This window comes from Zootoca vivipara, chromosome 7 (assembly GCF_963506605.1).
Source record: "Zootoca vivipara chromosome 7, rZooViv1.1, whole genome shotgun sequence".
NCBI lineage: Eukaryota > Metazoa > Chordata > Lepidosauria > Squamata > Lacertidae > Zootoca > Zootoca vivipara.
Genome location: NC_083282.1, coordinates 10,649,138 through 10,663,093, shown reverse-complemented (window position 1 = coordinate 10,663,093; position 13,956 = coordinate 10,649,138). Strand labels below are relative to the sequence as shown.

The 13,956-nt window shown below is 44.8% G+C and overlaps 1 protein-coding gene across 4 annotated transcripts in view; it reads right to left on the bottom strand.

The window, feature by feature from the left end:
• Window positions 1-13,743, bottom strand: part of PLA2G4A (phospholipase A2 group IVA) — a 79,932-nt gene extending 66,189 nt beyond the window's left edge. The window contains exon 1 of one of the 4 annotated variants that reach the window (XM_035122361.2): window positions 13,579-13,743. The gene's annotated coding sequence lies outside the window, so the exon portion shown is untranslated. The other 3 variants (XM_035122364.2, XM_035122363.2, XM_035122362.2) reach the window with 3 other exon arrangements.
• Between the last annotated feature and the right edge of the window lie 213 nt (window positions 13,744-13,956).

The following is a 13,956-nucleotide window of genomic DNA, read 5'->3' as shown; positions in this document are numbered from 1 at the left end:
TCCAAATTGGCTTTCAGAATATTTATTCGTTTTTCTACACAGAAATGGCACATGAGCAAGCCTATTGACTAGACGCAGTGTTTCCCAACCTAGAGGAATGGAACAGTGTATGATTCCAGCTAGGAACCCAAGATCTGTGCAACTAGTTCCCCATACCCAAGGGGTTCTTTGGGTGTATGTTTCTTGGCCATCTGTTATGGGTGCTTTAGCCGAAATTCCTGCATTCCAGGGGGTTGGTCTAGATGACCCTTGGTATTACTTCCAACTCTGCAATTCTGAATTAACTAGGAAGCATACTTTCCATCTCTTCCACAATGGGCCATGTTAAGCCATATTAAGAGAAGTCATCTGGCTGGCCACTGTGAGAACAGCTCACTGGATTAGATGGGCCTTTGGTCTGATCCTGCAAAGCTCTGCTTGTGTTCTTAAGACCTATGACTGCTTCCCAATTGTAATATAAGTCCTACTATTGCTTCACAAATACCAGTACCTGTAAGTATCCAAAAGTCCTACAGGAAAGTAGAGCAGCAGTTCTTTAAAAAGAAAGGAAAGGAAATCTTCCCAAATATACTTGAGAGGAGGTACCTATGCTAAATCTGGACAACAAAATGATGCATATAACCTAATCAACTGCTATTATTGCTTCCTCTGGGTGGATTAGGGCTTTAAATCCTATGATTCTAAGACAGCAGATCCCCACAGCCACATGGCAAACTGCTCTGAAACCATTTCAGGGCTTTCCAAAATCAGTTTATGATACAACACAGGAGTTGGCGGTTCAAGGGGGTTGGGAGGGAGCGAAACATTTCACTATTTTCCTTGGACACCACTTGCACAGTAATTTGCGTCTCGGCCCTTTTCTCTTCCAGGTTCATATATCATCACATCTCATAGCTGCCAAGTTATCCCTTTTTTTTAAGGGATTTTCCCTTATGCTGAATAGGCTTCCTCGCGAGAAAAGGGAAAACTTGGCAGCTATGTCACATCTGCATGCTTATCCTCGGGACAGGACAGATCAAAATGCAAAAATTCAGGCTTTATCCCAACATTTTGTTAATGCTAATTTCACTTGTCTCTCCGCTCTACAAACGACAGTATTCTGTTTCCTCAAAGTCCGGAACGGGTTAACTTCACGAAGCACGTAAAGACTCGATTCAGATTCCTCTCGCTTTCCTCCCCCGCAAAAAGAGAACCGGAAGAAATCGGTAACATGTGGAAGTTTATCTGCTGCCTTGTTTTTAAAACCTGTAAAAAGGCTGATTTACTGACTCCTCTCCAAAAATCGCATCGTGCGAGGAATCACATCTGCAGGGAAATCTACTACAAATGGTGACGGCCGGGGGGCTTCCCCCAGCCTAGCCGACAGACGCAAGCTTTAACCTCAAGGCTGAATCATGGTTACGCTTTGTAGGGAAATGGTCCACAACTTGGGTAATCCAAAAATGACACATACCTCTGGGATGAGAAGATTACAAGGGGATGGGTTGTTATAATAGTTGGCTAGAATAAGGCTGCCACCTTTAAATCTGGCAAATGATGAGCAAACTCGCTTTTTCATTCTTTAGTTAAAAGAGGAAGCTAACAAGGGCTGCTGCAAAAATCTCCCAAGAAATACGGCCGGGCTGGCTTCAACTTGCTCTTGGCTGCTTCTGCCATCAGCACTATGTAGTGTTTATTACTGACTGCAGCAACAGGAACTGAGGAGCCACAGCATTCCAGCCCTTGGCAAGGGCCCAGACCTGTCATTAAATTCCCAGGGGCAGCCTGTAGTATTTTGGCACCCTAGGCAAAATCTTACAGTGGAACTCAATATGCACCTTTTACACAGGGGCACTAAGATCCCTGGCATGTTCAAACACACCATACCTGCCAATTTTTGAAAATCTTGGAAAACAGAGATTGCTGGCATTTATACAGCTCGTTTATCCACCTAAAAATATGTGCTGGAAAAAAGAATGTCTGAGAAGGTGTCTTCAGATTATCATGCTTTAAAATGCAGAGCAGCTTGAATTTTTCAAATATATTTATTAATTTGTAACACACCAAGACAAAAAATAGACAAAATAAAAGAAATACAAAAAATACCAGATACAAAAAGCACAAAAAGACAAAAACAAATATTCCAAAACATTCAACTTGTATCAATTCTAGTAACTATGACTTCCTCAAGTCCCTTTCAACTGTGTTACATTGTAAATCCTCTATAGTAATTTCTAAATCTTATTCTTATACCTTGTTTACCTTGTAACTATCCTTTTTCTCACACATATTGCATTATTTATAACTACACCTCCATATCGATATTTCAGAGCAGCTTGAAATTTTGTTCTGCTCAAGGTACCGGTATTTGGGTTTAGCTAAGAGCTGCCCAGCTGGTTGGCTAAGAACAATGTTGAAATGTGAATAATTAAGCAAGTACATGAATGTCTTGAAATGCAGTAAGAGATAGGTAAAGAACTGCACTAAACCTATCAGCTAGAATATTATATGCACAGAAATAAAGAAGAGCAGGCTTTTGAAAGTAATGGCAAACCTGAAATTAAGAGATCAAAATGATCTCTTTTGTCATTCAAAATGATGAACTAATTAAAAAATATTACAGCCAAATGGAATCACAGGCAGGATTTGAGATAAAAGCAGCAGAAGGAGAATGACAAAATAATTGCGATATATATATATATATATATATATATATATATATATATATATATATGTAATAGATAAAGATTTAATGCAGTAGAAAAGGTTTGGATAAAAACACTGTGGAGGTGAGGGTGGGAAGTCAACTTATGAAACAAGGTATTTGATTTCTGAGGTTGATATTTGATATCAAATATTTGAGGTTATTGCGCAAATGTTTGAAAAAATGAAAGAGAAAGAGAGAGGACTGCATTAAACGTGAGGAGGCAAAAAGATTACAACATCTGATTGCAAGATGTTATGCTTGAGCTATCTGGCAGTTCAACAACCAAGGTACCACTGTAAAATTATTCCATACCATAATGGAGAAAGGAGTGTGCTGTTTTGTGGTGCTGATTACAATAAAATTGTATGCTAGAGATTGGCCCAGCTGCCCTCATGTCACAGAGAGGAAGCCTATCAGAACTCTCTCAGAGGTACACACAACGCGCCACAAGTCATCACAGGCACAAAGGGGTCACACTCATTCAGTAACTGTGTCAAGGAGTTCCACACACACAGACACAGACACACACACACACACAGAGAGAGAGAGAGAGAGGCCCTATGCACAAATGGGTGTGCATAGGGCCTCTGAACATGGCCCCTGAACATGCTGGCCAGTAGGGTGCATGTGGTAGTGAAAAACAGGGCTATACAACCCCCCCATGTGCTCTTTCAATGCAAAATATATCGTAGTGTCAGCTGTACTAGTTTCGTTTCTTTTTTAGTGACCTTCCTCACAAGCAGTGGTAGCAGAGTAGGTGCTAACTAGACTTCTGCAACCTCCTCGTCACCTCATGCCCACTGGGAATAACACAACATTACCAATGGTCTTGACGCTTGAAGCATTCTGGGAAGAAGTAGCAGAGATTGCCAGTGGAGACTGTAACCTAGGGCTCCTATAAAGCAATCGTTCCGCAGTTTATTAAGGTAAAGGGTAACCGACTCTGGGGTTGCGGCACTCAGCTCCCATTATTGGCCGAGGGAGCCGGCGTACAGCTTCCAGGTCATGTGGCCAGTATGACAAAGCCACTTCTGGCGAACCAGAACAGCACATGGAAACGCCGCTTTACCTTCCTGCTGTAGCGGTACCTATTTATCTACTTGCACTTTGATGTGCTTTCAAACTGCTAGGTTGGCAGGAGATGGGACCAAGCAACGGGAGCTCACCCCGTCGCGGGGATTCGAACCGCCGACCTTCTGATCGGCAAGCCCTAGGCCCTATGGTTTAACCCACAGCACCACCCGCGTTCCCCTCCGCAGTTTATTACTAAAGATCAAATCAGCTGCAGCTCCTTTATACAGCCTGGTACTTATCCTTGGAAAAGACCTTGATGTTGGGAAAGATTGAGGGCACTAGGAGAAGGGGACGACAGAGGACGAGATGGTTGGACAGTGTTCTTGAAGCTACGAACATGAGTTTGACCAAACTGCGGGAGGCAGTGCAAGACAGGAGTGCCTGGCGTGCTATGGTCCATGGGGTCACGAAGAGTCGGACACGACTAAACGACTAAACAACAACAACTTATCCTTTTCCTTACATAGTAAGAGCTGAAGTTGGCATCACATGAACACAACGGCTTATTTATTTTGCTTAGCAGAGAGCCAGATATGGGACCTTGTAGCACAGTGCCAATTGACAAGTGCATTTCCAGAAACTCTTAGGCTGGAATTTTATACACACTTACCTGGAAGTAAGCACCACTGTATGCAGCTAGACGTCTTTCTGAGTAAACGTGTAAAGGATTGCACCACGTACCTGGCCGACAGGTATGTTCTGCTTTTGATAGCGAATGAGACAAATAAAGGACTTGATTTTTTCAAGTGCTCTTTTTTACATTACAAGCACTCAGTATCTGTGCTAGGCATAGACCGATACTAGCCATTTTAAAATAAATTTTAGCACAGCGTAAGCAAAGCTAAAACAAAGTTTTGTACTCCAAAACGGTATGGTCTGGCAATTTAAACATAGAGGAATTTGCTGAATGAAGTGGCGTGCATTTCAAAGGCTAGAACACGGGGGAGGAATCCTCAGTCCACGTACTAATCCAGCTTGGTCCTTGCAGCCAGTTTTTTTTTCAGAACTACTACCATCTATCAATCAGGTGACATCACCTGATGGTCAGAGGGTTCAGTCCTACTTGGTTCTGCTGTGCACACTTTATCCCCATACAAAACTCTGTTTCTGGAGAAAGCAGGAGTGGTCTCTCACCCATCTGCTGATAAGACAGGGGTTCAATCCTACCCACACTGGCCATCTTTGACAGTCAGGTGGTCCTGACCACCTGTCAATCACCTGACAGCAGTATGACAGAAGATGAATGATAGGTGGGCTGCTTTTCCTTTTACGACTTTTTTTTTTTAGAAACTAAAAAGTTTCATGAGCCCATTTTTTTAAAAAATTATGTTTTTAAACTCGTATTTTTGTCATTTTGCCACCCCCCTCGGTGATGACACCCAGGGTGGCCCGCACTCCCCTTCCTCCACCACTTACTCCGACTCCCGAACGCCTCCGTTACTGTACATTTTGGCTCCCGAACGCCAAAAACCCAGAAGTAAATGTTCCAATTTTTGAACGTTTTTCGGAAGCCAACGTCCGACGCGGCTTCCGCTTGAGTGCAGGAAGCTCCTGCAGCCAATTGGAAGCTGTGCTTCGGTTGTCAAACATTTCGGAAGCCGAAAGGGCTTCCAGAATGGATTAAGTTCAACAACCGAGGTTTGACTGTAGTGCTCTCCCACTTTCATCAGAGTCTTAGGAGGCAATTCCAGAAGGCATACTAACTGCTTTAGTATACAGTAAGTCTGCAACTTTTGTGATTTTAACTTGTGCATGTTCAGCTTTATATGCGGAGGAGGAGGAGGAGGAGGAGGAGGAGGAGGAGGAGGAGGAGGAGGAGGAGGAGGAGGAGGAGGAGGAGGAAATAGAAAGGGGCAGGCTTCCAGGAAAAGAAACTTTGGCAATCCCACACACCATTGCACCCAATGCATTTTTACTATACGCCATTTGGGCTTTTAGGGTGATCCCAGGAACACAATTCCCACCTAACTTGTGAGCTTACTTTAAACTACTAGGCATCTTTGAGAAGCCATCAGCAGCTGCTGTCAAGATCTTTCTCTCCCTCACAAATAATTTACGAAGCAGGAAATTTTGTAAGACTCTTTCTTAATAGAATCATCCTGCTGCTTCTCTTCATATTTCACAATAAACTGTTTCAAGTCAGTGGTGAAAGAGCTGAATCAGGCAACTGAAAGGAAGCTTAAAATGTAGTTATCAATATTCCTTTCTTACAGATCAACACAATTTAGATTACTTTTTTTTTAAAAAAAAATGTACCCAGACCACTGAGTCTGTCAATTTTAATGAAGACCATCTTATTGAATGAAGCGAAATGCATGTTAAATATTATAATGCATTGTCTTGTCTTGTCCACTCTGCTGTTGAATTGCTGTACTGTCCTCAAAAGAGATGAGATGGGGTTGGGGTGGGGGGTGGGGTGGGGTGAGAGGCAAGATTATTACTGACCCACATAAATTGAACATTACTGAACAGCTGACACTAAAGGCCAAACAGGGTGCTAACTTTAATTTGTGCAGTAAGCAGAAACATCTGTGTTTTACTTTTACAGTGGTACCTCGCTAGACGAATGCTTCACAAGACGAAAAACTCGCAAAACAAAAGCGTTTTGCGATTTCAATGGAGACTCACAAGACGAAGTTTCCTATGGCACGCTTCGCAAGATGAATTTTTTTCATCCCATAGGGTGCCTCGCAAGACGGGAAAAAAAATTCCCGTCTTGCCAGGCACCCTATGGGAAACTGCACTTCAATGCGTTCCTATGGGAGATGTTTTGGACTACAATTCCCATCATCCCTGACCACCATAGCTGCCAAGTTATCCCTTTTTTACAGGGATTTTCCCTTATGCTGAATAGGCTTCCTCACGAGAAAAGTGAAAACTTGGCAGCTATGCTGACCACTGGTCCTGTTAGCTAGGGATCGTGGGAGTTGGAGGCCAAAACATCTGGAGGGCCGCAGTTTGGGGCTGCCTGCTCTAATCCGTCTAAGAATGAGATCTAATCTCTTCAAGTGGAGCCTCACCTATTCAATGCAGGATTCTGCCTCAAAAGCAATTTCACTGGATCTGCCACTTCATCTAGCAGTATTGGTTGCGCTTGTTTAAAAGAATTATGTCCCCTAAACAGGGTGGATTTGATTTAAGTAAGTCAGTAAGACTTTATTTAAATCCTTTTTCTTTTCTTTTTACAGAAAGACTCATTCGTGCTGGTATAATCTTAATATTTACAACCAGATGAAGGTTTCATTTTTGGAATAATAAAATTTCAGAGTACTTTTTACAGTTATATCAAAAATTACTGATTTGGTTATACTATTAGAAATACATAAGACAGATAATTATGAAATTATGGTGAGGTTTAATAAGTTAACTGTTACCTTCTCGGTGGTGGCGCCTGCCCTGTGGAACGCCCTCCCACCAGATGTCAAAGAGGAAAACAACTACCAGACTTTTAGAAGACATCTGAAGGCAGCCCTGTTCAGGGAGGCTTTGAATGTTTAATAGATCACTGTGTTTTATTTTCTGTTGGAAGCCGCCCAGAGTGGCTGGGGAAACCCAGCCAGATGGGCGGGGTATAAATAATAAATTATTATTATTATTATTATTATTATTATTATTATTATTTGGATGACTTTTCATTTCCTGAGGAACAATTTAAACAATTTATTTAACTAAAACAATAACATTATATCACATGTATCCATGTTTGTAAACTGATGTGGTTAAACATTTTTTTTAAAAAAAAACTTAGACTGAGTTTTAGCACACATGAAAAACTTGATCAAATCCTTATTTCCTGATGAATAGCCTCTGGACTATAATGTAACTTAAATAGAGAACTCGTTTAGAAAGATTTTTCCTCCCAAAGTTTTTTTTATTTTAAAAATCCAATTTAAATCAAAAAATCCAATTTAAATCAAAAAAATCCAATTTAATTTTTTTTGAAAATCTGATTTTATTCATTTATTTTTTTAAAAAAATCATTGGTTTTTATCCACTCTGGCCCTAAACCAACTCTCAGGGCAGAGGTGGACAACAGTTATGTATCAGAAGCTCGAGACAAGCCCAGACAACCTGCCATACAGGATCTCTGCTGAATCAGAACCGGTCAATCTAGTCCAGCACTGTTTTGCCTGCAAGAAGGCCACAAGCAAAGCATCAAGGTAACAACCTTCAACTGCTACTTGCCCCAAAATCTGCTTTGAACACAGATTGTCTTTAACCTCCATGACCAATACAGTGGTACCTCGGTTTATGAACACAATTGGTTCCGGAAGTCTGTTCATAAACTGAAGCGAACTTTTCTATTGAAAGTAATGGAAAGTGGATTAATCCGTTCCAGATGGTCCGCAGAGTACTTAAACTGAAGCGTTCATAAACTGAAGCGAACTTTCCCATTGAAAGTAATGAAAAGTGGATTAATCCGTTCCAGACGGGTCCGCGGAGTACTTAAACTGAAGCGTTCATAAACTGAAGCATGGGTGTAATTGGTTCCGGAAGTCTGTTCATAAACTGAAGCGTTCATAAACTGAAGCGAACTTTCCCATTGAAAGTAATGGAAAATGAATTAATCCGTTCCAGATGGGTCCACGGTGTTCATAAACCGAAAATTCATAAACCGAGGTGTTCATAAACCGAGGTTCCACTGTACCTCTTGACAGACCTAATCTTACATGAACTTGCCCAGTATTTTGTTTTTAACAATCTAAGCTAGCGGCTATCACCACTACTTTAAATAAAGCAGTTTTGGTCTGTACTTGGAGAACAAAATGGGGTGTAAAGGATGGAGTAGTACCTCTATTGGGGGACATGTCGTGCTCCTTCTGGGGGAATTTGACCACCTTTGGTCCCCCACCATGCATTCAGATCTCACCTGTGGCTCCTGGAAGCTGCCAGCATGTAACAGCGGCCACATCCCTGGAACGGCTTTGACTGGTCGGCTAAGCCAGGTGATGGTAGCCGATGGGTCGCAAGCTCTTGGTGCGTTAGGAACTTCCCCTGTGCGCAAAGACAGGCTCCAGCGGATTGAGCAGACGAGACCAAGAGTGGGCCCAACAGTCAAGAAGGTGGTTTCAGCACATGTCGTAGCGGGAAATGAGGGGGCAGGTGGAGCTCATCAACCTTGGAAGGTAGCCCACCTGGGAGAAGGAAAAATCTGGCCCTAAATCTCCGCTGCCTTGTGGGACATCTTTGGGAGAAGAAAACACTAAGCGGATCTGGAGTGGAATCCCTAAGAAAGTTGGATAACGCCTTGTACGCCTACTTCCGGCAACTCCTGCGGCCAAACTGGTGCCAAATGCCTTGCTCTGCTTTCCCATTTTTATGTTTTTACAATAAATTAGTACATCCATGCAACAATATTATTCCTTATCCTTCTACATTGATTGACTTCCCCGCACCTCCCTCCATTGTTTCCTTTTTACTCTTAGTTGTGCTACATATCCTTCCACACCTTCTAATTCAAGCTTCCTCAACCTCAGCCCTCCAGATGTTTTGAGACTACAATTTCCAGCATCCCTGACCACTGGTCCTGCTAGCTAGGGATCATGGGAGTTGTAGGCCAAAAACATCTGGAGGGCCAAGGTTGAGGAAGCCTGTTCTAATTGATTTAGCTGCTGTTCATGTGTCTTGCTTTGCTTTATTTTGGACCACATCAGGACCTCCATGCACACTGCCCAGGCTTGCACCCCGGAGAGGTCACTTTGGTTTGACTTCACTTCCACAGGCACACTGCATTATCTCTCGAGACAGACAACAACAAAGGAGAACAAAATGCCCCAGAGCATCTGCAGAATGTCCTCATTACTATGCCAACAACTGTTAGAAGTTAAGAAGCAAGACTCCCGAAGAGCATAGTCTTCTCCTTTTTAAGTTAGTCTCAAGCACCAGTGGTGTAGCTAGCCGCCTGGCAGCCCGGGGCAGCAAACCCGAAGGCACCCTGCCGGGGAGCGGGGTTTCCATCACATGCATGCGTCGCACGTCACGACACATGCATCATGATGCACGACGTACGTGGCACGACGCATGCGCGCACAGGAGGGATACGACACGACGCCGTGGCAACACAGCAGGCAGCGTCGGCGCCGGCGTCCAGCAGGCTTCCCCCTCTCCCTCTGCCCATCCTTACCACGCTCAAGGCGGTTCTCCTCACAGCCAGTTTGCGCTGGCCCCGCAGGGGCTGGTCCTGCTTGTCTGCCGCCTAGCTTTCTTCAGGGCCATCGTGGAGGTGGGTGAGGGCTGCACTGCCAGCGGAGGGTGGCTCCTCCAGCAGGGAGGAGACGACGTGGAGGAGCCAGGCTCGGAAGCCGCTGGAGCTCTTTCCGCAATGCACCTCGGCCTTGCCTCCATGTGAGCGGCGAGGGGCTCTTGCAGCGGCGGCCATCGGAGGTGGTCATCCCCGACCAGCCTGCTGCCCCCTGGGGCAGCACGCACCCCCCGCCCCCCATTACTACACCACTGTCAAGCACACTAAAGAGAGGTTTTATAAACTGTGTAAAACAGAAAAAGTAAGCTGGAATTTTTTATATATGAAAAAAGGTAAAGGACTCCTGAACAGTTAAGACCAGTCAAAGGCGACTATGGGGTTGCGGTGCTCATCTCACTTTCAGGCCAAGGGAGCCAGTGTTTGTCCACAGGCAGCTTTCTGGGTTGTGTGGCCAGCAGGACTAAACCACTTCCGGCGCAACAGAACACCGTGATGGAAACCAGAGTGCACAGAAACGCCGTTTACCTTCCCACCACAGCACTACCTATTTATCTACTTGCACCGGTGTGCTTTCAAACTGCTAGGTTGGCAGGAGCTGGGACGGAGCAACAGAAGCTCACTCTGTCACAGGGATTCAAACCGCCGACCTTCCGATCGACAAGCCCAAGAGGCTCAGTGGTTTAGACCACAGCGCCACCCACATCCCTAGAGTAGTGACCCTGTGGCCCTCCAGATGTTCTTAGTTGGCCCCTGCCAACACAGCCAATGGTCTTGAATGATGGAAGCTGTGGTCCAAGGATGTCTGATTTCCCATCCTGAGTTAAGGATACAGTTGTTGATTCTGTTCATTATCCCAGCATCACTCTATTAATTAGCAGCAGCTGTGCCTTTAATTGTGCAACTAAATAAATTGGAGTCCTTGGAGAGTTGAGGAAATCAAATGAAAAGGTTCCAAGTGCTCTGGCCAGGCAGTAGATTAATTTCTAGAAAGTTTTAAGTTGAGAATAATAAGACAAATTTCAAAAGCAATCCAGTTTTTAGAAATCCAGGACAAGGCCCTGTTTCAGTTTATTCTTCATCAGCTCTAGTTTCATAGTTTCAAGGTCATGATTCTCAACTTAAAACTTTCTAAAAATTAATCTACTACCTGGCCAGAGCTCTTGGAACCTTTTCATTTAATTGTGCAACTAGCATGTGCTTAGATGTGGTACCTATGCCAATGTGGTGATGTGGTTAGAGCAGGGTGGGCAGGTTTTCAGGTTATTGGACCTACTTTGCATTTCTGCTTAAACTACCAATATCTACCAATCAGAGCCAGCTGGAGAAAAAAAGGGGCGGAGCCACTCCTCTACTGCATCCCAGAAGGCAGGCATAGGCAAACTCGGCCCTCCAGATGTTTTGGAACTTACAACTCCCATCATCCCTAGCTAACAGGACCCGTGGTCAGGGGTGATGGGAACTGTAGTCTCAAAACATCTGGAGGGCCGAGTTTGCCTGTGTGTATTAGTACAAATTGACTTCAGAGTTGCAACAGATCAGGGATTTGAGAACCAAACTCCCCAACAGGCCAGTGGAAGTGCAAAAAGAACTGGTCAAAGGCAACCAACTTACATTCATAAAATTGCAGTAAGGAGAGGTACAGAAAGGTTGGCAAGCAATTAGCACAAGGCTAAGCCACAGGTTTTTGCTTTCACTTGCCATTTCACTTGGTATTATTAAATTAATGGGAGTCAGAAACCCTTGCTGATCTACTGCCAAGTGCCTAGGTATCTACCAGCAAATCTACCTGCTCCCATCCCTGAGTTAGACTGTCTGACTAGAACCAAGGAGGCCTGGTCTGGATTCAAATCCCCACTCAGCCGTGAAACAGCCCACTTGGAGTGACCTTGAGCCAATCTCCTTTTCTCTTAGCCTAACCTACCTCACAAGGTTATTGTGAGGGGAAAAGTGGGCAATGGAAGGAACAATGTAGGTCAGGTGGAATAAAGACAAAATTAAAAGAAATAAATTTAAAATGCACATTTATTTCAAATGGGCCTGCCACAGAGACTAGCAGGCATCCCCAAACTTCGGCCCTCCAGATGTTTTGGACTACAATTCCCATCTTCTCCAACCACTGGTCCTGTTAGCTAGGGATCATGGGAGTTGTAGGCCAAAACATCTGGAGGGCCGCAGTTTGGGGATGCCTGGACTAGGGCTTCTTAGGTTATCTAAGGCTGCACATCTTGGCTTGGATTTAGCCCTGCACTGAAAACACTTTTGAAAATCTACGTTCCACACCAAGATCTCAGGCATTAAAACTCTTTTGCACGCTATTTCTAAAATCCAAGCTGAGTATTTCCTGCAGCACCTAGAAATGCAAATATTAATATTAGATTGCATGCTGTTTTTTCTTATCAAGGAGAAAGAAGTGACGCTTGGAATGTGATACATCAGGGTCACCGATAAACTAAGGGAAAGAACACACAAGCAATCTACAAATTATGTGGACGCTAGAGTAAGCAGAGGCAGATATCAAACAATATTTGCACAAAAAAAAAAATCCTTCATACTTCAGCCCCTTGTGAGTTCATTCAGAACTGCTTGCTGTATTCCACGGGGTCAACTTCCGCTTGGTAAGTGTGTGCAGAGCTGCCTTCTCAGTGACAGAAATGCTCTCTCCACACTGGGCATATTTTCAATTTCATGCTCAAAAATCCTGGCTTTCCCCCTCCTCCTCCTCCTCCTCCTCTTTTTGCATTAGGAAGCCGCGCAGAGCGAAGGAAGAAGCTGTCAGCTCGTTTGCTAAAACATCTCCGTGGCCGTTGCGAAACTTTTTGCCTCCTGGCCTGAAGTTACTTCAGCCAGGGCATGCGTGCGCTTGCCTCTCATCAGTTAAGGGCGCTTTTAATCGGCGCTTCTTCCCATTTTGCAGGCGGAGAAGCTGAGGCCACCCTACAGAAGCTTGCACTCGAGTAGAAAACCGACCAGGCTATGCTCGAGTAGCCTACTTTACGCGCTTGATCGCCATCCCCACAAAAGCACGTGAGAACAGCATCACGTGATGTGATGCACCTGGGATAGCTCAGTGGTTAGCGTATGAGACTTAGGGTCGTGGGTTCGAGCCCCACATTGGGCAAAAGATTCCTGCAGTGCAGGGAGGCTGCAATAAATGACCCTCGTGGTCCCTCCCAACTCTACAAATCGACGATTATTAGCTCCATAATGACAGGCTCCTACATTTTTTTCTGGTCCCTAGAGAGGAAAATAACATGCAACTCTCCCCCCCCCTCCCTTGACCCATTCAAACAAACAAAACAAATCAAAGCTCCGTAATACCCAAGGCACGAGAGCCTATCCCGTTTGCAACTGCCCAGGCGACCCAAACATCTCCTCTTATCCTTGCCAATTGCAATCTGACCAGCTGTTGCAAAAATAACTTACAGAATCGCAGAATTCGTCTTTCATTTTTGCATTCCTTCCCCTCAAGTTATTTTTAAGGGACCGGGAGAATGCGCTTCCTTATTTCCTTCCCGTCCCATCTTCTCGCGAACGAACCACCCTTAGCCGAAACCTCAGTAAGGAAGCCCCGTGCGCCCCCGCGCGCCTCCTTCCTCTCCAAAGTCGCCCTACTTACAATTGCAGTGCCGTCTTGGAGCGCTCAGGGATCCTCCGGTGGCGCGCAGGTCTCCACTTTGCAAGCCGCGCGCGCACGCATACCCTGTGTCTCTGTGTCTTCTCTTTTTCTTTTGAGGTCTCTCTCCTCCCCTTCTCAGGCGGGCTGCCCGGGAAGAATTGCCATTCGCGAGCCGAGCGGGGGCGGGCGGAGTCCCCGGCCAAGTCAGCTGCCCGCTGCCTCCAACTTTAAGGCGGCGCGAGAAGGCGCTCAGGGTGCGGAGAGCCTTGGGCTTCTGAAAAAAAAAAAGGCAAAGGAAATCCTTCTTAAAACGGGGGCCTGTTCCCTTCTCTTCACATTCACACTCGCGCAAACACATAAGCGAATCTTAAAAATATC